At 36.2% G+C, this 20625-nt stretch overlaps 23 non-coding genes across 23 annotated transcripts; all 23 read left to right on the forward strand.

The window, feature by feature from the left end:
* The first annotated feature begins 185 nt into the window (after positions 1 to 185).
* On the forward strand, positions 186 to 400 carry LOC143985042 (small nucleolar RNA U3). Its single transcript, XR_013275356.1, has one exon. It is a non-coding gene; the product is annotated as a small nucleolar RNA U3 (small nucleolar RNA).
* A 687-nt stretch (positions 401 to 1087) lies between these two features.
* On the forward strand, positions 1088 to 1302 carry LOC143984773 (small nucleolar RNA U3). Its single transcript, XR_013275125.1, has one exon. It is a non-coding gene; the product is annotated as a small nucleolar RNA U3 (small nucleolar RNA).
* Positions 1303 to 1993: 691 nt separating this feature from the next.
* On the forward strand, positions 1994 to 2208 carry LOC143984593 (small nucleolar RNA U3). The gene has a single exon (XR_013274969.1). It is a non-coding gene; the product is annotated as a small nucleolar RNA U3 (small nucleolar RNA).
* A 691-nt stretch (positions 2209 to 2899) lies between these two features.
* LOC143984595 (small nucleolar RNA U3) lies at positions 2900 to 3114 on the forward strand. The gene has a single exon (XR_013274970.1). It is a non-coding gene; the product is annotated as a small nucleolar RNA U3 (small nucleolar RNA).
* Positions 3115 to 3807: 693 nt separating this feature from the next.
* On the forward strand, positions 3808 to 4022 carry LOC143985100 (small nucleolar RNA U3). Its single transcript, XR_013275406.1, has one exon. It is a non-coding gene; the product is annotated as a small nucleolar RNA U3 (small nucleolar RNA).
* A 689-nt stretch (positions 4023 to 4711) lies between these two features.
* On the forward strand, positions 4712 to 4926 carry LOC143986427 (small nucleolar RNA U3). Its single transcript, XR_013276521.1, has one exon. It is a non-coding gene; the product is annotated as a small nucleolar RNA U3 (small nucleolar RNA).
* A 691-nt stretch (positions 4927 to 5617) lies between these two features.
* LOC143984596 (small nucleolar RNA U3) lies at positions 5618 to 5832 on the forward strand. Its single transcript, XR_013274971.1, has one exon. It is a non-coding gene; the product is annotated as a small nucleolar RNA U3 (small nucleolar RNA).
* A 691-nt stretch (positions 5833 to 6523) lies between these two features.
* Positions 6524 to 6738, forward strand: LOC143984597 (small nucleolar RNA U3). The gene has a single exon (XR_013274973.1). It is a non-coding gene; the product is annotated as a small nucleolar RNA U3 (small nucleolar RNA).
* Positions 6739 to 7428: 690 nt separating this feature from the next.
* LOC143985084 (small nucleolar RNA U3) lies at positions 7429 to 7643 on the forward strand. The gene has a single exon (XR_013275392.1). It is a non-coding gene; the product is annotated as a small nucleolar RNA U3 (small nucleolar RNA).
* Positions 7644 to 8337: 694 nt separating this feature from the next.
* LOC143984829 (small nucleolar RNA U3) lies at positions 8338 to 8552 on the forward strand. Its single transcript, XR_013275174.1, has one exon. It is a non-coding gene; the product is annotated as a small nucleolar RNA U3 (small nucleolar RNA).
* A 687-nt stretch (positions 8553 to 9239) lies between these two features.
* Positions 9240 to 9454, forward strand: LOC143985143 (small nucleolar RNA U3). The gene has a single exon (XR_013275443.1). It is a non-coding gene; the product is annotated as a small nucleolar RNA U3 (small nucleolar RNA).
* Positions 9455 to 10148: 694 nt separating this feature from the next.
* Positions 10149 to 10363, forward strand: LOC143984869 (small nucleolar RNA U3). The gene has a single exon (XR_013275209.1). It is a non-coding gene; the product is annotated as a small nucleolar RNA U3 (small nucleolar RNA).
* Positions 10364 to 11052: 689 nt separating this feature from the next.
* Positions 11053 to 11267, forward strand: LOC143984930 (small nucleolar RNA U3). The gene has a single exon (XR_013275261.1). It is a non-coding gene; the product is annotated as a small nucleolar RNA U3 (small nucleolar RNA).
* A 693-nt stretch (positions 11268 to 11960) lies between these two features.
* Positions 11961 to 12175, forward strand: LOC143984598 (small nucleolar RNA U3). Its single transcript, XR_013274974.1, has one exon. It is a non-coding gene; the product is annotated as a small nucleolar RNA U3 (small nucleolar RNA).
* A 687-nt stretch (positions 12176 to 12862) lies between these two features.
* LOC143985022 (small nucleolar RNA U3) lies at positions 12863 to 13077 on the forward strand. The gene has a single exon (XR_013275340.1). It is a non-coding gene; the product is annotated as a small nucleolar RNA U3 (small nucleolar RNA).
* A 692-nt stretch (positions 13078 to 13769) lies between these two features.
* On the forward strand, positions 13770 to 13984 carry LOC143984599 (small nucleolar RNA U3). Its single transcript, XR_013274975.1, has one exon. It is a non-coding gene; the product is annotated as a small nucleolar RNA U3 (small nucleolar RNA).
* A 688-nt stretch (positions 13985 to 14672) lies between these two features.
* On the forward strand, positions 14673 to 14887 carry LOC143984600 (small nucleolar RNA U3). Its single transcript, XR_013274976.1, has one exon. It is a non-coding gene; the product is annotated as a small nucleolar RNA U3 (small nucleolar RNA).
* Positions 14888 to 15581: 694 nt separating this feature from the next.
* LOC143984519 (small nucleolar RNA U3) lies at positions 15582 to 15796 on the forward strand. Its single transcript, XR_013274905.1, has one exon. It is a non-coding gene; the product is annotated as a small nucleolar RNA U3 (small nucleolar RNA).
* Positions 15797 to 16486: 690 nt separating this feature from the next.
* LOC143984601 (small nucleolar RNA U3) lies at positions 16487 to 16701 on the forward strand. Its single transcript, XR_013274977.1, has one exon. It is a non-coding gene; the product is annotated as a small nucleolar RNA U3 (small nucleolar RNA).
* A 688-nt stretch (positions 16702 to 17389) lies between these two features.
* On the forward strand, positions 17390 to 17604 carry LOC143984602 (small nucleolar RNA U3). The gene has a single exon (XR_013274978.1). It is a non-coding gene; the product is annotated as a small nucleolar RNA U3 (small nucleolar RNA).
* A 693-nt stretch (positions 17605 to 18297) lies between these two features.
* Positions 18298 to 18512, forward strand: LOC143984870 (small nucleolar RNA U3). The gene has a single exon (XR_013275210.1). It is a non-coding gene; the product is annotated as a small nucleolar RNA U3 (small nucleolar RNA).
* A 690-nt stretch (positions 18513 to 19202) lies between these two features.
* On the forward strand, positions 19203 to 19417 carry LOC143984604 (small nucleolar RNA U3). The gene has a single exon (XR_013274979.1). It is a non-coding gene; the product is annotated as a small nucleolar RNA U3 (small nucleolar RNA).
* Positions 19418 to 20107: 690 nt separating this feature from the next.
* On the forward strand, positions 20108 to 20322 carry LOC143984605 (small nucleolar RNA U3). Its single transcript, XR_013274980.1, has one exon. It is a non-coding gene; the product is annotated as a small nucleolar RNA U3 (small nucleolar RNA).
* Positions 20323 to 20625: the final 303 nt, after the last annotated feature.

Raw genomic sequence — 20625 nt, forward strand, 5'->3', positions numbered from 1 at the left:
TTACAATTTGAGAGAAAAGAATTGCAAAATTATTTTTCTTTAGAATAGGACATTGGCAAACAGGCATATTAATTATTACTACTTGATTTCTACAAGTAGTTTACATTGGATTTTGACAAACATGTTCACAATTTGTTGAAGGAATAGTGATTAAAATGTTGCTGAAATCTTTGATTTGTCAAGGTAGGACTATATTTTCAGGGATCATTTCTGTAGAATGCAAAGGGAGAAATGTGCTCGAAAGTGTCCATACTTACCTTCCACGATGATGAATTTTAGGGTTTTTGTCTCATTAGGACTGCTGTTGGCAGTGCTGCTCTCTGCAGATGCTGCCACCATTTGATGACTTGGTCATCTTTCCTGATGAGAAGATGGCTGGCGGGAACTCATTCAGAGTGGTTGTTTGAATGCTAAATGTCTATTTTTGTTTTAAAAACAGCTGAGTTTGCAAGTTTGTGTTTTTGTCTATTTTGAAAACTATGCTTTTTTTTTTTGTATTTGTCAGATGGAAAGGAAAAAAATGACATTATACTTCTATGTGGGAAGATTATTTGCAGTGTGACACGCAGTAGCTGCCAATGTTTTTCCTTTGGCTTCTGCGCTTGGAGGAATTGCAAAACTGAAACAACGCTCACGGAACCCAAGGAAAAATTATGGTGCTTTATATGTTAAAAAGATAAAGAAAATACTGTCATCACTGACAAACCATTCTTTCGGAAGCAAAAGAAACATGCCAGACCATTCTGTTTTTAAAGTGGTGGAAACAAAAATACTCCATCTGTGTTTTAGTTTCTCCTGTTACTGCGCTGAACAAGACTGTGAGGTGCTGTTAAAACTTTGCTCGGCTTACCAAAAGGACATCCAAAAGAATCAAGATAGCCAATATAAGGCATCAAGAAATGTTACAATTTGAGAGAAAAGAATTGCAAAATTATTTTTCTTTAGAATAGGACATTGGCAAACAGGCATATTAATTATTACTACTTGATTTCTACAAGTAGTTTACATTGGATTTTGACAAACATGTTCACAATTTGTTGAAGGAATAGTGATTAAAATGTTGCTGAAATCTTTGATTTGTCAAGGTAGGACTATATTTTCAGGGATCATTTCTGTAGAATGCAAAGGGAGAAATGTGCTCGAAAGTGTCCATGCTCACCTTCCACGATGATGAATTTTAGGGTTCTTGTCTCATTAGGACTGCTGTTGGCAGTGCTGCTCTCTGCAGATGCTGCCACCATTTGATGACTTGGTCATCTTTCCTGATGGGAAGATGGCTGGCGGGAACTCATTCAGAGTGGTTGTTTGAATGCTAAATGTCTATTTTTGTTTTAAAAACAGCTGAGTTTGCAAGTTTGTGTTTTTGTCTATTTTGAAAACTATGCTTTTTTTTTTTTTTTGTATTTGTCAGATGGAAAGGAAAAAAATGACATTATACTTCTATGTGGGAAGATTATTTGCAGTGTGACACGCAGTAGCTGCCAATGTTTTTCCTTTGGCTTCTGCGCTTGGAGGAATTGCAAAACTGAAACAACGCTCACGGAACCCAAGGAAAAATTACGGTGCTTTATATGTTAAAAAGATAAAGAAAATACTGTCATCACTGACAAACCATTCTTTCGGAAGCAAAAGAAACATGCCAGACCATTCTGTTTTTAAAGTGGTGGAAACAAAAATACTCCATCTGTGTTTTAGTTTCTCCTGTTACTGCGCTGAACAAGACTGTGAGGTGCTGTTAAAACTTTGCTCGGCTTACCAAAAGGACATCCAAAAGAATCAAGATAGCCAATATAAGGCATCAAGAAATGTTACAATTTGAGAGAAAAGAATTGCAAAATTATTTTTCTTTAGAATAGGACATTGGCAAACAGGCATATCAATTATTACTACTTGATTTCTACAAGTAGTTTACATTGGATTTTGACAAACATGTTCACAATTTGTTGAAGGAATAGTGATTAAAATGTTGCTGAAATCTTTGATTTGTCAAGGTAGGACTATATTTTCAGGGATCATTTCTGTAGAATGCAAAGGGAGAAATGTGCTCGAAAGTGTCCATACTCACCTTCCACGATGATGAATTTTAGGGTTCTTGTCTCATTAGGACTGCTGTTGGCAGTGCTGCTCTCTGCAGATGCTGCCACCATTTGATGACTTGGTCATCTTTCCTGATGGGAAGATGGCTGGCGGGAACTCATTCAGAGTGGTTGTTTGAATGCTAAATGTCTATTTTTGTTTTAAAAACAGCTGAGTTTGCAAGTTTGTGTTTTTGTCTATTTTGAAAACTATGCTTTTTTTTTTTTTTTGTATTTGTCAGATGGAAAGGAAAAAAATGACATTATACTTCTATGTGGGAAGATTATTTGCAGTGTGACACGCAGTAGCTGCCAATGTTTTTCCTTTGGCTTCTGCGCTTGGAGGAATTGCAAAACTGAAACAACGCTCACGGAACCCAAGGAAAAATTATGGTGCTTTATATGTTAAAAAGATAAAGAAAATACTGTCATCACTGACAAACCATTCTTTCGGAAGCAAAAGAAACATGCCAGACCATTCTGTTTTTAAAGTGGTGGAAACAAAAATACTCCATCTGTGTTTTAGTTTCTCCTGTTACTGCGCTGAACAAGACTGTGAGGTGCTGTTAAAACTTTGCTCGGCTTACCAAAAGGACATCCAAAAGAATCAAGATAGCCAATATAAGGCATCAAGAAATGTTACAATTTGAGAGAAAAGAATTGCAAAATTATTTTTCTTTAGAATAGGACATTGGCAAGCAGGCATATTAATTATTACTACTTGATTTCTACAAGTAGTTTACATTGGATTTTGACAAACATGTTCACAATTTGTTGAAGGAATAGTGATTAAAATGTTGCTGAAATCTTTGATTTGTCAAGGTAGGACTATATTTTCAGGGATCATTTCTGTAGAATGCAAAGGGAGAAATGTGCTCGAAAGTGTCCATACTCACCTTCCACGATGATGAATTTTAGGGTTCTTGTCTCATTAGGACTGCTGTTGGCAGTGCTGCTCTCTGCAGATGCTGCCACCATTTGATGACTTGGTCATCTTTCCTGATGGGAAGATGGCTGGCGGGAACTCATTCAGAGTGGTTGTTTGAATGCTAAATGTCTATTTTTGTTTTAAAAACAGCTGAGTTTGCAAGTTTGTGTTTTTGTCTATTTTGAAAACTATGCTTTTTTTTTTTTTTTTTGTATTTGTCAGATGGAAAGGAAAAAAATGACATTATACTTCTATGTGGGAAGATTATTTGCAGTGTGACACGCAGTAGCTGCCAATGTTTTTCCTTTGGCTTCTGCGCTTGGAGGAATTGCAAAACTGAAACAACGCTCACGGAACCCAAGGAAAAATTATGGTGCTTTATATGTTAAAAAGATAAAGAAAATACTGTCATCACTGACAAACCATTCTTTCGGAAGCAAAAGAAACATGCCAGACCATTCTGTTTTTAAAGTGGTGGAAACAAAAATACTCCATCTGTGTTTTAGTTTCTCCTGTTACTGCGCTGAACAAGACTGTGAGGTGCTGTTAAAACTTTGCTCGGCTTACCAAAAGGACATCCAAAAGAATCAAGATAGCCAATATAAGGCATCAAGAAATGTTACAATTTGAGAGAAAAGAATTGCAAAATTATTTTTCTTTAGAATAGGACATTGGCAAACAGGCATATTAATTATTACTACTTGATTTCTACAAGTAGTTTACATTGGATTTTGACAAACATGTTCACAATTTGTTGAAGGAATAGTGATTAAAATGTTGCTGAAATCTTTGATTTGTCAAGGTAGGACTATATTTTCAGCGATCATTTCTGTAGAATGCAAAGGGAGAAATGTGCTCGAAAGTGTCCATACTCACCTTCCACGATGATGAATTTTAGGGTTTTTGTCTCATTAGGACTGCTGTTGGCAGTGCTGCTCTCTGCAGATGCTGCCACCATTTGATGACTTGGTCATCTTTCCTGATGGGAAGATGGCTGGCGGGAACTCATTCAGAGTGGTTGTTTGAATGCTAAATGTCTATTTTTGTTTTAAAAACAGCTGAGTTTGCAAGTTTGTGTTTTTGTCTATTTTGAAAACTATGCTTTTTTTTTTTTTGTATTTGTCGGATGGAAAGGAAAAAAATGACATTATACTTCTATGTGGGAAGATTATTTGCAGTGTGACACGCAGTAGCTGCCAATGTTTTTCCTTTGGCTTCTGCGCTTGGAGGAATTGCAAAACTGAAACAACGCTCACGGAACCCAAGGAAAAATGATGGTGCTTTATATGTTAAAAAGATAAAGAAAATACTGTCATCACTGACAAACCATTCTTTCGGAAGCAAAAGAAACATGCCAGACCATTCTGTTTTTAAAGTGGTGGAAACAAAAATACTCCATCTGTGTTTTAGTTTCTCCTGTTACTGCGCTGAACAAGACTGTGAGGTGCTGTTAAAACTTTGCTCGGCTTACCAAAAGGACATCCAAAAGAATCAAGATAGCCAATATAAGGCATCAAGAAATGTTACAATTTGAGAGAAAAGAATTGCAAAATTATTTTTCTTTAGAATAGGACATTGGCAAACAGGCATATTAATTATTACTACTTGATTTCTACAAGTAGTTTACATTGGATTTTGACAAACATGTTCACAATTTGTTGAAGGAATAGTGATTAAAATGTTGCTGAAATCTTTGATTTGTCAAGGTAAGACTATATTTTCAGGGATCATTTCTGTAGAATGCAAAGGGAGAAATGTGCTCGAAAGTGTACATACTCACCTTCCACGATGATGAATTTTAGGGTTCTTGTCTCATTAGGACTGCTGTTGGCAGTGCTGCTCTCTGCAGATGCTGCCACCATTTGATGACTTGGTCATCTTTCCTGATGGGAAGATGGCTGGCGGGAACTCATTCAGAGTGGTTGTTTGAATGCTAAATGTCTATTTTTGTTTTAAAAACAGCTGAGTTTGCAAGTTTGTGTTTTTGTCTATTTTGAAAACTATGCTTTTTTTTTTTTTCTGTATTTGTCAGATGGAAAGGAAAAAAATGACATTATACTTCTATGTGGGAAGATTATTTGCAGTGTGACACGCAGTAGCTGCCAATGTTTTTCCTTTGGCTTCTGCGCTTGGAGGAATTGCAAAACTGAAACAACGCTCACGGAACCCAAGGAAAAATTATGGTGCTTTATATGTTAAAAAGATAAAGAAAATACTGTCATCACTGACAAACCATTCTTTGGGAAGCAAAAGAAACATGCCAGACCATTCTGTTTTTAAAGTGGTGGAAACAAAAATACTCCATCTGTGTTTTAGTTTCTCCTGTTACTGCGCTGAACAAGACTGTGAGGTGCTGTTAAAACTTTGCTCGGCTTACCAAAAGGACATCCAAAAGAATCAAGATAGCCAATATAAGGCATCAAGAAATGTTACAATTTGAGAGAAAAGAATTGCAAAATTATTTTTCTTTAGAATAGGACATTGGCAAGCAGGCATATTAATTATTACTACTTGATTTCTACAAGTAGTTTACATTGGATTTTGACAAACATGTTCACAATTTGTTGAAGGAATAGTGATTAAAATGTTGCTGAAATCTTTGATTTGTCAAGGTAGGACTATATTTTCAGGGATCATTTCTGTAGAATGCAAAGGGAGAAATGTGCTCGAAAGTGTCCATACTCACCTTCCACGATGATGAATTTTAGGGTTCTTGTCTCATTAGGACTGCTGTTGGCAGTGCTGCTCTCTGCAGATGCTGCCACCATTTGATGACTTGGTCATCTTTCCTGATGGGAAGATGGCTGGCGGGAACTCATTCAGAGTGGTTGTTTGAATGCTAAATGTCTATTTTTGTTTTAAAAACAGCTGAGTTTGCAAGTTTGTGTTTTTGTCTATTTTGAAAACTATGCTTTTTTTTTTTTTTTGTATTTGTCAGATGGAAAGGAAAAAAATGACATTATACTTCTATTTGGGAAGATTATTTGCAGTGTGACACGCAGTAGCTGCCAATGTTTTTCCTTTGGCTTCTGCGCTTGGAGGAATTGCAAAACTGAAACAACGCTCACGGAACCCAAGGAAAAATTATGGTGCTTTATATGTTAAAAAGATAAAGAAAATACTGTCATCACTGACAAACCATTCTTTCGGAAGCAAAAGAAACATGCCAGACCATTCTGTTTTTAAAGTGGTGGAAACAAAAATACTCCATCTGTGTTTTAGTTTCTCCTGTTACTGCGCTGAACAAGACTGTGAGGTGCTGTTAAAACTTTGCTCGGCTTACCAAAAGGACATCCAAAAGAATCAAGATAGCCAATATAAGGCATCAAGAAATGTTACAATTTGAGAGAAAAGAATTGCAAAATTATTTTTCTTTAGAATAGGACATTGGCAAACAGGCATATTAATTATTACTACTTGATTTCTACAAGTAGTTTACATTGGATTTTGACAAACATGTTCACAATTTGTTGAAGGAATAGTGATTAAAATGTTGCTGAAATCGTTGATTTGTCAAGGTAGGACTATATTTTCAGGGATCATTTCTGTAGAATGCAAAGGGAGAAATGTGCTCGAAAGTGTCCATACTCACCTTCCACGATGATGAATTTTAGGGTTCTTGTCTCATTAGGACTGCTGTTGGCAGTGCTGCTCTCTGCAGATGCTGCCACCATTTGATGACTTGGTCATCTTTCCTGATGGGAAGATGGCTGGCGGGAACTCATTCAGAGTGGTTGTTTGAATGCTAAATGTCTATTTTTGTTTTAAAAACAGTTGAGTTTGCAAGTTTGTGTTTTTGTCTATTTTGAAAACTATGCTTTTTTTTTTTTTTGTATTTGTCAGATGGAAAGGAAAAAAATGACATTATACTTCTATGTGGGAAGATTATTTGCAGTGTGACACGCAGTAGCTGCCAATGTTTTTCCTTTGGCTTCTGCGCTTGGAGGAATTGCAAAACTGAAACAACGCTCACGGAACCCAAGGAAAAATTATGGTGCTTTATATGTTAAAAAGATAAAGAAAATACTGTCATCACTGACAAACCATTCTTTCGGAAGCAAAAGAAACATGCCAGACCATTCTGTTTTTAAAGTGGTGGAAACAAAAATACTCCATCTGTGTTTTAGTTTCTCCTGTTACTGCGCTGAACAAGACTGTGAGGTGCTGTTAAAACTTTGCTCGGCTTACCAAAAGGACATCCAAAAGAATCAAGATAGCCAATATAAGGCATCAAGAAATGTTACAATTTGAGAGAAAAGAATTGCAAAATTATTTTTCTTTAGAATAGGACATTGGCAAACAGGCATATTAATTATTACTACTTGATTTCTACAAGTAGTTTACATTGGATTTTGACAAACATGTTCACAATTTGTTGAAGGAATAGTGATTAAAATGTTGCTGAAATCTTTGCTTTGTCAAGGTAGGACTATATTTTCAGGGATCATTTCTGTAGAATGCAAAGGGAGAAATGTGCTCGAAAGTGTCCATGCTCACCTTCCACGATGATGAATTTTAGGGATTTTGTCTCATTAGGACTGCTGTTGGCAGTGCTGCTCTCTGCAGATGCTGCCACCATTTGATGACTTGGTCATCTTTCCTGATGGGAAGATGGCTGGCGGGAACTCATTCAGAGTGGTTGTTTGAATGCTAAATGTCTATTTTTGTTTTAAAAACAGCTGAGTTTGCAAGTTTGTGTTTTTGTCTATTTTGAAAACTATGCTTTTTTTTTTTTTTTTTTGTATTTGTCAGATGGAAAGGAAAAAAATGACATTATACTTCTATGTGGGAAGATTATTTGCAGTGTGACACGCAGTAGCTGCCCATGTTTTTCCTTTGGCTTCTGCGCTTGGAGGAATTGCAAAACTGAAACAACGCTCACGGAACCCAAGGAAAAATTATGGTGCTTTATATGTTAAAAAGATAAAGAAAATACTGTCATCACTGACAAACCATTCTTTCGGAAGCAAAAGAAACATGCCAGACCATTCTGTTTTTAAAGTGGTGGAAACAAAAATACTCCATCTGTGTTTTAGTTTCTCCTGTTACTGCGCTGAACAAGACTGTGAGGTGCTGTTAAAACTTTGCTCGGCTTACCAAAAGGACATCCAAAAGAATCAAGATAGCCAATATAAGGCATCAAGAAATGTTACAATTTGAGAGAAAAGAATTGCAAAATTATTTTTCTTTAGAATAGGACATTGGCAAACAGGCATATTAATTATTACTACTTGATTTCTACAAGTAGTTTACATTGGATTTTGACAAACATGTTCACAATTTGTTGAAGGAATAGTGATTAAAATGTTGCTGAAATCTTTGATTTGTCAAGGTAGGACTATATTTTCAGGGATCATTTCTGTAGAATGCAAAGGGAGAAATGTGCTCGAAAGTGTCCATACTCACCTTCCACGATGATGAATTTTAGGGTTCTTGTCTCATTAGGACTGCTGTTGGCAGTGCTGCTCTCTGCAGATGCTGCCACCATTTGATGACTTGGTCATCTTTCCTGATGGGAAGATAGCTGGCGGGAACTCATTCAGAGTGGTTGTTTGAATGCTAAATGTCTATTTTTGTTTTAAAAACAGCTGAGTTTGTAAGTTTGTGTTTATGTCTATCTTGAAATCTATGCTTTTTTTTTTTGTATTTGTCAGATGGAAAGGAAAAAAATGACATTATACTTCTATTTGGGAAGATTATTTGCAGTGTGACACGCAGTAGCTGCCAATGTTTTTCCTTTGGCTTCTGCGCTTGGAGGAATTGCAAAACTGAAACAACGCTCACGGAACCCAAGGAAAAATTATGGTGCTTTATATGTTAAAAAGATAAAGAAAATACTGTCATCACTGACAAACCATTCTTTCGGAAGCAAAAGAAACATGCCAGACCATTCTGTTTTTAAAGTGGTGGAAACAAAAATACTCCATCTGTGTTTTAGTTTCTCCTGTTACTGCGCTGAACAAGACTGTGAGGTGCTGTTAAAACTTTGCTCGGCTTACCAAAAGGACATCCAAAAGAATCAAGATAGCCAATATAAGGCATCAAGAAATGTTACAATTTGAGAGAAAAGAATTGCAAAATTATTTTTCTTTAGAATAGGACATTGGCAAACAGGCATATTAATTATTACTACTTGATTTCTACAAGTAGTTTACATTGGATTTTGACAAACATGTTCACAATTTGTTGAAGGAATAGTGATTAAAATGTTGCTGAAATCTTTGATTTGTCAAGGTAGGACTATATTTTCAGGGATCATTTCTGTAGAATGCAAAGGGAGAAATGTGCTCGAAAGTGTCCATACTCACCTTCCACGATGATGAATTTTAGGGTTTTTGTCTCATTAGGACTGCTGTTGGCAGTGCTGCTCTCTGCACATGCTGCCACCATTTGATGACTTGGTCATCTTTCCTGATGAGAAGATGGCTGGCGGGAACTCATTCAGAGTGGTTGTTTGAATGCTAAATGTCTATTTTTGTTTTAAAAACAGCTGAGTTTGCAAGTTTGTGTTTTTGTCTATTTGGAAAACTATGCTTTTTTTTTTTTTTTTTTGTATTTGTCAGATGGAAAGGAAAAAAATGACATTATACTTCTATGTGGGAAGATTATTTGCAGTGTGACACGCAGTAGCTGCCAATGTTTTTCCTTTGGCTTCTGCGCTTGGAGGAATTGCAAAACTGAAACAACGCTCACGGAACCCAAGGAAAAATTATGGTGCTTTATATGTTAAAAAGATAAAGAAAATACTGTCATCACTGACAAACCATTCTTTCGGAAGCAAAAGAAACATGCCAGACCATTCTGTTTTTAAAGTGGTGGAAACAAAAATACTCCATCTGTGTTTTAGTTTCTCCTGTTACTGCGCTGAACAAGACTGTGAGGTGCTGTTAAAACTTTGCTCGGCTTACCAAAAGGACATCCAAAAGAATCAAGATAGCCAATATAAGGCATCAAGAAATGTTACAATTTGAGAGAAAAGAATTGCAAAATTATTTTTCTTTAGAATAGGACATTGGCAAACAGGCATATTAATTATTACTACTTGATTTCTACAAGTAGTTTACATTGGATTTTGACAAACATGTTCACAATTTGTTGAAGGAATAGTGATTAAAATGTTGCTGAAATCTTTGATTTGTCAAGGTAGGACTATATTTTCAGGGATCATTTCTGTAGAATGCAAAGGGATAAATGTGCTCGAAAGTGTCCATGCTCACCTTCCACGATGATGAATTTTAGGGTTCTTGTCTCATTAGGACTGCTGTTGGCAGTGCTGCTCTCTGCAGATGCTGCCACCATTTGATGACTTGGTCATCTTTCCTGATGGGAAGATGGCTGGCGGGAACTCATTCAGAGTGGTTGTTTGAATGCTAAATGTCTATTTTTGTTTTAAAAACAGTTGAGTTTGCAAGTTTGTGTTTTTGTCTATTTTGAAAACTATGCTTTTTTTTTTTTTGTATTTGTCAGATGGAAAGGAAAAAAATGACATTATACTTCTATGTGGGAAGATTATTTGCAGTGTGACACGCAGTAGCTGCCAATGTTTTTCCTTTGGCTTCTGCGCTTGGAGGAATTGCAAAACTGAAACAACGCTCACGGAACCCAAGGAAAAATTATGGTGCTTTATATGTTAAAAAGATAAAGAAAATACTGTCATCACTGACAAACCATTCTTTCGGAAGCAAAAGAAACATGCCAGACCATTCTGTTTTTAAAGTGGTGGAAACAAAAATACTCCATCTGTGTTTTAGTTTCTCCTGTTACTGCGCTGAACAAGACTGTGAGGTGCTGTTAAAACTTTGCTCGGCTTACCAAAAGGACATCCAAAAGAATCAAGATAGCCAATATAAGGCATCAAGAAATGTTACAATTTGAGAGAAAAGAATTGCAAAATTATTTTTCTTTAGAATAGGACATTGGCAAACAGGCATATTAATTATTACTACTTGATTTCTACAAGTAGTTTACATTGGATTTTGACAAACATGTTCACAATTTGTTGAAGGAATAGTGATTAAAATGTTGCTGAAATCTTTGATTTGTCAAGGTAGGACTATATTTTCAGGGATCATTTCTGTAGAATGCAAAGGGAGAAATGTGCTCGAAAGTGTCCATGCTCACCTTCCACGATGATGAATTTTAGGGTTTTTGTCTCATTAGGACTGCTGTTGGCAGTGCTGCTCTCTGCAGATGCTGCCACCATTTGATGACTTGGTCATCTTTCCTGATGGGAAGATGGCTGGCGGGAACTCATTCAGAGTGGTTGTTTGAATGCTAAATGTCTATTTTTGTTTTAAAAACAGCTGAGTTTGCAAGTTTGTGTTTTTGTCTATTTTGAAAACTATGCTTTTTTTTTTTTTTTTTGTATTTGTCAGATGGAAAGGAAAAAAATGACATTATACTTCTATGTGGGAAGATTATTTGCAGTGTGACACGCAGTAGCTGCCCATGTTTTTCCTTTGGCTTCTGCGCTTGGAGGAATTGCAAAACTGAAACAACGCTCACGGAACCCAAGGAAAAATTATGGTGCTTTATATGTTAAAAAGATAAAGAAAATACTGTCATCACTGACAAACCATTCTTTCGGAAGCAAAAGAAACATGCCAGACCATTCTGTTTTTAAAGTGGTGGAAACAAAAATACTCCATCTGTGTTTTAGTTTCTCCTGTTACTGCGCTGAACAAGACTGTGAGGTGCTGTTAAAACTTTGCTCGGCTTACCAAAAGGACATCCAAAAGAATCAAGATAGCCAATATAAGGCATCAAGAAATGTTACAATTTGAGAGAAAAGAATTGCAAAATTATTTTTCTTTAGAATAGGACATTGGCAAACAGGCATATTAATTATTACTACTTGATTTCTACAAGTAGTTTACATTGGATTTTGACAAACATGTTCACAATTTGTTGAAGGAATAGTGATTAAAATGTTGCTGAAATCTTTGATTTGTCAAGGTAGGACTATATTTTCAGGGATCATTTCTGTAGAATGCAAAGGGAGAAATGTGCTCGAAAGTGTCCATACTCACCTTCCACGATGATGAATTTTAGGGTTCTTGTCTCATTAGGACTGCTGTTGGCAGTGCTGCTCTCTGCAGATGCTGCCACCATTTGATGACTTGGTCATCTTTCCTGATGGGAAGATGGCTGGCGGGAACTCATTCAGAGTGGTTGTTTGAATGCTAAATGTCTATTTTTGTTTTAAAAACAGCTGAGTTTGTAAGTTTGTGTTTATGTCTATCTTGAAATCTATGCTTTTTTTTTTTGTATTTGTCAGATGGAAAGGAAAAAAATGACATTATACTTCTATTTGGGAAGATTATTTGCAGTGTGACACGCAGTAGCTGCCAATGTTTTTCCTTTGGCTTCTGCGCTTGGAGGAATTGCAAAACTGAAACAACGCTCACGGAACCCAAGGAAAAATTATGGTGCTTTATATGTTAAAAAGATAAAGAAAATACTGTCATCACTGACAAACCATTCTTTCGGAAGCAAAAGAAACATGCCAGACCATTCTGTTTTTAAAGTGGTGGAAACAAAAATACTCCATCTGTGTTTTAGTTTCTCCTGTTACTGCGCTGAACAAGACTGTGAGGTGCTGTTAAAACTTTGCTCAGCTTACCAAAAGGACATCCAAAAGAATCAAGATAGCCAATATAAGGCATCAAGAAATGTTACAATTTGAGAGAAAAGAATTGCAAAATTATTTTTCTTTAGAATAGGACATTGGCAAACAGGCATATTAATTATTACTACTTGATTTCTACAAGTAGTTTACATTGGATTTTGACAAACATGTTCACAATTTGTTGAAGGAATAGTGATTAAAATGTTGCTGAAATCTTTGATTTGTCAAGGTAGGACTATATTTTCAGGGATCATTTCTGTAGAATGCAAAGGGAGAAATGTGCTCGAAAGTGTCCATACTCACCTTCCACGATGATGAATTTTAGGGTTTTTGTCTCATTAGGACTGCTGTTGGCAGTGCTGCTCTCTGCAGATGCTGCCACCATTTGATGACTTGGTCATCTTTCCTGATGAGAAGATGGCTGGCGGGAACTCATTCAGAGTGGTTGTTTGAATGCTAAATGTCTATTTTTGTTTTAAAAACAGCTGAGTTTGCAAGTTTGTGTTTTTGTCTATTTTGAAAACTATGCTTTTTTTTTTTTTTTTGTATTTGTCAGATGGAAAGGAAAAAAATGACATTATACTTCTATGTGGGAAGATTATTTGCAGTGTGACACGCAGTAGCTGCCAATGTTTTTCCTTTGGCTTCTGCGCTTGGAGGAATTGCAAAACTGAAACAACGCTCACGGAACCCAAGGAAAAATTATGGTGCTTTATATGTTAAAAAGATAAAGAAAATACTGTCATCACTGACAAACCATTCTTTCGGAAGCAAAAGAAACATGCCAGACCATTCTGTTTTTAAAGTGGTGGAAACAAAAATACTCCATCTGTGTTTTAGTTTCTCCTGTTACTGCGCTGAACAAGACTGTGAGGTGCTGTTAAAACTTTGCTCGGCTTACCAAAAGGACATCCAAAAGAATCAAGATAGCCAATATAAGGCATCAAGAAATGTTACAATTTGAGAGAAAAGAATTGCAAAATTATTTTTCTTTAGAATAGGACATTGGCAAACAGGCATATTAATTATTACTACTTGATTTCTACAAGTAGTTTACATTGGATTTTGACAAACATGTTCACAATTTGTTGAAGGAATAGTGATTAAAATGTTGCTGAAATCTTTGATTTGTCAAGGTAGGACTATATTTTCAGGGATCATTTCTGTAGAATGCAAAGGGAGAAATGTGCTCGAAAGTGTCCATACTCACCTTCCACGATGATGAATTTTAGGGTTCTTGTCTCATTAGGACTGCTGTTGGCAGTGCTGCTCTCTGCAGATGCTGCCACCATTTGATGACTTGGTCATCTTTCCTGATGGGAAGATGGCTGGCGGGAACTCATTCAGAGTGGTTGTTTGAATGCTAAATGTCTATTTTTGTTTTAAAAACAGCTGAGTTTGCAAGTTTGTGTTTTTGTCTATTTTGAAAACTATGCTTTTTTTTTTTCTGTATTTGTCAGATGGAAAGGAAAAAAATGACATTATACTTCTATGTGGGAAGATTATTTGCAGTGTGACACGCAGTAGCTGCCAATGTTTTTCCTTTGGCTTCTGCGCTTGGAGGAATTGCAAAACTGAAACAACGCTCACGGAACCCAAGGAAAAATTATGGTGTTTTATATGTTAAAAAGATAAAGAAAATACTGTCATCACTGACAAACCATTCTTTGGGAAGCAAAAGAAACATGCCAGACCATTCTGTTTTTAAAGTGGTGGAAACAAAATACTCCATCTGTGTTTTAGTTTCTCCTGTTACTGCGCTGAACAAGACTGTGAGGTGCTGTTAAAACTTTGCTCGGCTTACCAAAAGGACATCCAAAAGAATCAAGATAGCCAATATAAGGCATCAAGAAATGTTACAATTTGAGAGAAAAGAATTGCAAAATTATTTTTCTTTAGAATAGGACATTGGCAAACAGGCATATTAATTATTACTACTTGATTTCTACAAGTAGTTTACATTGGATTTTGACAAACATGTTCACAATTTGTTGAAGGAATAGTGATTAAAATGTTGCTGAAATCTTTGATTTGTCAAGGTAGGACTATATTTTCAGGGATCATTTCTGTAGAATGCAAAGGGAGAAATGTGCTCGAAAGTGTCCATACTCACCTTCCACGATGATGAATTTTAGGGTTCTTGTCTCATTAGGACTGCTGTTGGCAGTGCTGCTCTCTGCAGATGCTGCCACCATTTGATGACTTGGTCATCTTTCCTGATGGGAAGATGGCTGGCGGGAACTCATTCAGAGTGGTTGTTTGAATGCTAAATGTCTATTTTTGTTTTAAAAACAGCTGAGTTTGCAAGTTTGTGTTTTTGTCTATTTTGAAAACTATGCTTTTTTTTTTTTTTTTTTGTATTTGTCAGATGGAAAGGAAAAAAATGACATTATACTTCTATGTGGGAAGATTATTTGCAGTGTGACACGCAGTAGCTGCCAATGTTTTTCCTTTGGCTTCTGCGCTTGGAGGAATTGCAAAACTGAAACAACGCTCACGGAACCCAAGGAAAAATGATGGTGCTTTATATGTTAAAAAGATAAAGAAAATACTGTCATCACTGACAAACCATTCTTTCGGAAGCAAAAGAAACATGCCAGACCATTCTGTTTTTAAAGTGGTGGAAACAAAAATACTCCATCTGTGTTTTAGTTTCTCCTGTTACTGCGCTGAACAAGACTGTGAGGTGCTGTTAAAACTTTGCTCGGCTTACCAAAAGGACATCCAAAAGAATCAAGATAGCCAATATAAGGCATCAAGAAATGTTACAATTTGAGAGAAAAGAATTGCAAAATTATTTTTCTTTAGAATAGGACATTGGCAAACAGGCATATTAATTATTACTACTTGATTTCTACAAGTAGTTTACATTGGATTTTGACAAACATGTTCACAATTTGTTGAAGGAATAGTGATTAAAATGTTGCTGAAATCTTTGATTTGTCAAGGTAAGACTATATTTTCAGGGATCATTTCTGTAGAATGCAAAGGGAGAAATGTGCTCGAAAGTGTCCATACTCACCTTCCACGATGATGAATTTTAGGGTTCTTGTCTCATTAGGACTGCTGTTGGCAGTGCTGCTCTCTGCAGATGCTGCCACCATTTGATGACTTGGTCATCTTTCCTGATGGGAAGATGGCTGGCGGGAACTCATTCAGAGTGGTTGTTTGAATGCTAAATGTCTATTTTTGTTTTAAAAACAGCTGAGTTTGCAAGTTTGTGTTTTTGTCTATTTTGAAAACTATGCTTTTTTTTTTTTTTGTATTTGTCAGATGGAAAGAAAAAAAATGACATTATACTTCTATGTGGGAAGATTATTTGCAGTGTGACACGCAGTAGCTGCCAATGTTTTTCCTTTGGCTTCTGCGCTTGGAGGAATTGCAAAACTGAAACAACGCTCACGGAACCCAAGGAAAAATTATGGTGCTTTATATGTTAAAAAGATAAAGAAAATACTGTCATCACTGACAAACCATTCTTTCGGAAGCAAAAGAAACATGCCAGACCATTCTGTTTTTAAAGTGGTGGAAACAAAAATACTCCATCTGTGTTTTAGTTTCTCCTGTTACTGCGCTGAACAAGACTGTGAGGTGCTGTTAAAACTTTGCTCGGCTTACCAAAAGGACATCCAAAAGAATCAAGATAGCCAATATAAGGCATCAAGAAATGTTACAATTTGAGAGAAAAGAATTGCAAAATTATTTTTCTTTAGAATAGGACATTGGCAAACAGGCATATTAATTATTACTACTTGATTTCTACAAGTAGTTTACATTGGATTTTGACAAACATGTTCACAATTTGTTGAAGGAATAGTGATTAAAATGTTGCTGAAATCTTTGATTTGTCAAGGTAGGACTATATTTTCAGGGATCATTTCTGTAGAATGCAAAGGGAGAAATGTGCTCGAAAGTGTCCATACTCACCTTCCACGATGATGAATTTTAGGGTTCTTGTCTCATTAGGACTGCTGTTGGCAGTGCTGCTCTCTGCAGATGCTGCCACCATTTGATGACTTGGTCATCTTTCCTGATGGGAAGATGGCTGGCGGGAACTCATTCAGAGTGGTTGTTTGAATGCTAAATGTCTATTTTTGTTTTAAAAACAGTTGAGTTTGCAAGTTTGTGTTTTTGTCTATTTTGAAAACTATGCTTTTTTTTTTTTTGTATTTGTCAGATGGAAAGGAAAAAAATGACATTATACTTCTATGTGGGAAGATTATTTGCAGTGTGACACGCAGTAGCTGCCAATGTTTTTCCTTTGGCTTCTGCGCTTGGAGGAATTGCAAAACTGAAACAACGCTCACGGAACCCAAGGAAAAATTATGGTGCTTTATATGTTAAAAAGATAAAGAAAATACTGTCATCACTGACAAACCATTCTTTGGGAAGCAAAAGAAACATGCCAGACCATTCTGTTTTTAAAGTGGTGGAAACAAAATACTCCATCTGTGTTTTAGTTTCTCCTGTTACTGCGCTGAACAAGACTGTGAGGTGCTGTTAAAACTTTGCTCGGCTTACCAAAAGGACATCCAAAAGAATCAAGATAGCCAATATAAGGCATCAAGAAATGTTACAATTTGAGAGAAAAGAATTGCAAAATTATTTTTCTTTAGAATAGGACATTGGCAAACAGGCATATTAATTATTACTACTTGATTTCTACAAGTAGTTTACATTGGATTTTGACAAACATGTTCACAATTTGTTGAAGGAATAGTGATTAAAATGTTGCTGAAATCTTTGATTTGTCAAGGTAGGACTATATTTTCAGGGATCATTTCTGTAGAATGCAAAGGGAGAAATGTGCTCGAAAGTGTCCATACTCACCTTCCACGATGATGAATTTTAGGGTTCTTGTCTCATTAGGACTGCTGTTGGCAGTGCTGCTCTCTGCAGATGCTGCCACCATTTGATGACTTGGTCATCTTTCCTGATGGGAAGATGGCTGGCGGGAACTCATTCAGAGTGGTTGTTTGAATGCTAAATGTCTATTTTTGTTTTAAAAACAGCTGAGTTTGCAAGTTTGTGTTTTTGTCTATTTTGAAAACTATGCTTTTTTTTTTTTTTTTTGTATTTGTCAGATGGAAAGGAAAAAAATGACATTATACTTCTATGTGGGAAGATTATTTGCAGTGTGACACGCAGTAGCTGCCAATGTTTTTCCTTTGGCTTCTGCGCTTGGAGGAATTGCAAAACTGAAACAACGCTCACGGAACCCAAGGAAAAATGATGGTGCTTTATATGTTAAAAAGATAAAGAAAATACTGTCATCACTGACAAACCATTCTTTCGGAAGCAAAAGAAACATGCCAGACCATTCTGTTTTTAAAGTGGTGGAAACAAAAATACTCCATCTGTGTTTTAGTTTCTCCTGTTACTGCGCTGAACAAGACTGTGAGGTGCTGTTAAAACTTTGCTCGGCTTACCAAAAGGACATCCAAAAGAATCAAGATAGCCAATATAAGGCATCAAGAAATGTTACAATTTGAGAGAAAAGAATTGCAAAATTATTTTTCTTTAGAATAGGACATTGGCAAACAGGCATATTAATTATTACTACTTGATTTCTACAAGTAGTTTACATTGGATTTTGACAAACATGTTCACAATTTGTTGAAGGAATAGTGATTAAAATGTTGCTGAAATCTTTGATTTGTCAAGGTAAGACTATATTTTCAGGGATCATTTCTGTAGAATGCAAAGGGAGAAATGTGCTCGAAAGTGTCCATACTCACCTTCCACGATGATGAATTTTAGGGTTCTTGTCTCATTAGGACTGCTGTTGGCAGTGCTGCTCTCTGCAGATGCTGCCACCATTTAATGACTTGGTCATCTTTCCTGATGGGAAGATGGCTGGCGGGAACTCATTCAGAGTGGTTGTTTGAATGCTAAATGTCTATTTTTGTTTTAAAAACAGCTGAGTTTGCAAGTTTGTGTTTTTGTCTATTTTGAAAACTATGCTTTTTTTTTTTTTTGTATTTGTCAGATGGAAAGGAAAAAAATGACATTATACTTCTATGTGGGAAGATTATTTGCAGTGTGACACGCAGTAGCTGCCAATGTTTTTCCTTTGGCTTCTGCGCTTGGAGGAATTGCAAAACTGAAACAACGCTCACGGAACCCAAGGAAAAATTATGGTGCTTTATATGTTAAAAAGATAAAGAAAATACTGTCATCACTGACAAACCATTCTTTCGGAAGCAAAAGAAACATGCCAGACCATTCTGTTTTTAAAGTGGTGGAAACAAAAATACTCCATCTGTGTTTTAGTTTCTCCTGTTACTGCGCTGAACAAGACTGTGAGGTGCTGTTAAAACTTTGCTCGGCTTACCAAAAGGACATCCAAAAGAATCAAGATAGCCAATATAAGGCATCAAGAAATGTTACAATTTGAGAGAAAAGAATTGCAAAATTATTTTTCTTTAGAATAGGACATTGGCAAACAGGCATATTAATTATTACTACTTGATTTCTACAAGTAGTTTACATTGGATTTTGACAAACATGTTCACAATTTGTTAAAGGAATAGTGATTAAAATGTTGCTGAAATCTTTGATTTGTCAAGGTAGGACTATATTTTCAGGGATCATTTCTGTAGAATGCAAAGGGAGAAATGTGCTCGAAAGTGTCCATACTCACCTTCCACGATGATGAATTTTAGGGTTCTTGTCTCATTAGGACTGCTGTTGGCAGTGCTGCTCTCTGCAGATGCTGCCACCATTTGATGACTTGGTCATCTTTCCTGATGGGAAGATGGCTGGCGGGAACTCATTCAGAGTGGTTGTTTGAATGCTAAATGTCTATTTTTGTTTTAAAAACAGCTGAGTTTGCAAGTTTGTGTTTTTGTCTATTTTGAAAACTATGCTTTTTTTTTTTTTTGTATTTGTCAGATGGAAAGGAAAAAAATGACATTATACTTCTATGTGGGAAGATTATTTGCAGTGTGACACGCAGTAGCTGCCAATGTTTTTCCTTTGGCTTCTGCGCTTGGAGGAATTGCAAAACTGAAACAACGCTCACGGAACCCAAGGAAAAATTATGGTGCTTTATATGTTAAAAAGATAAAGAAAATACTGTCATCACTGACAAACCATTCTTTCGGAAGCAAAAGAAACATGCCAGACCATTCTGTTTTTAAAGTGGTGGAAACAAAAATACTCCATCTGTGTTTTAGTTTCTCCTGTTACTGCGCTGAACAAGACTGTGAGGTGCTGTTAAAACTTTGCTCGGCTTACCAAAAGGACATCCAAAAGAATCAAGATAGCCAATATAAGGCATCAAGAAATGTTACAATTTGAGAGAAAAGAATTGCAAAATTATTTTTCTTTAGAATAGGACATTGGCAAACAGGCATATTAATTATTACTACTTGATTTCTACAAGTAGTTTACATTGGATTTTGACAAACATGTTCACAATTTGTTGAAGGAATAGTGATTAAAATGTTGCTGAAATCTTTGATTTGTCAAGGTAGGACTATATTTTCAGGGATCATTTCTGTAGAATGCAAAGGGAGAAATGTGCTCGAAAGTGTCCATACTCACCTTCCACGATGATGAATTTTAGGGTTCTTGTCTCATTAGGACTGCTGTTGGCAGTGCTGCTCTCTGCAGATGCTGCCACCATTTGATGACTTGGTCATCTTTCCTGATGGGAAGATGGCTGGCGGGAACTCATTCAGAGTGGTTGTTTGAATGCTAAATGTCTATTTTTGTTTTAAAAACAGTTGAGTTTGCAAGTTTGTGTTTTTGTCTATTTTGAAAACTATGCTTTTTTTTTTTTTGTATTTGTCAGATGGAAAGGAAAAAAATGACATTATACTTCTATGTGGGAAGATTATTTGCAGTGTGACACGCAGTAGCTGCCAATGTTTTTCCTTTGGCTTCTGCGCTTGGAGGAATTGCAAAACTGAAACAACGCTCACGGAACCCAAGGAAAAATTATGGTGCTTTATATGTTAAAAAGATAAAGAAAATACTGTCATCACTGA

Source organism: Lithobates pipiens, unplaced genomic scaffold (assembly GCF_037356315.1).
Source record: "Lithobates pipiens isolate NorthernLeopardFrog02 unplaced genomic scaffold, aLitPip1_a1.2 Scaffold_16, whole genome shotgun sequence".
NCBI lineage: Eukaryota > Metazoa > Chordata > Amphibia > Anura > Ranidae > Lithobates > Lithobates pipiens.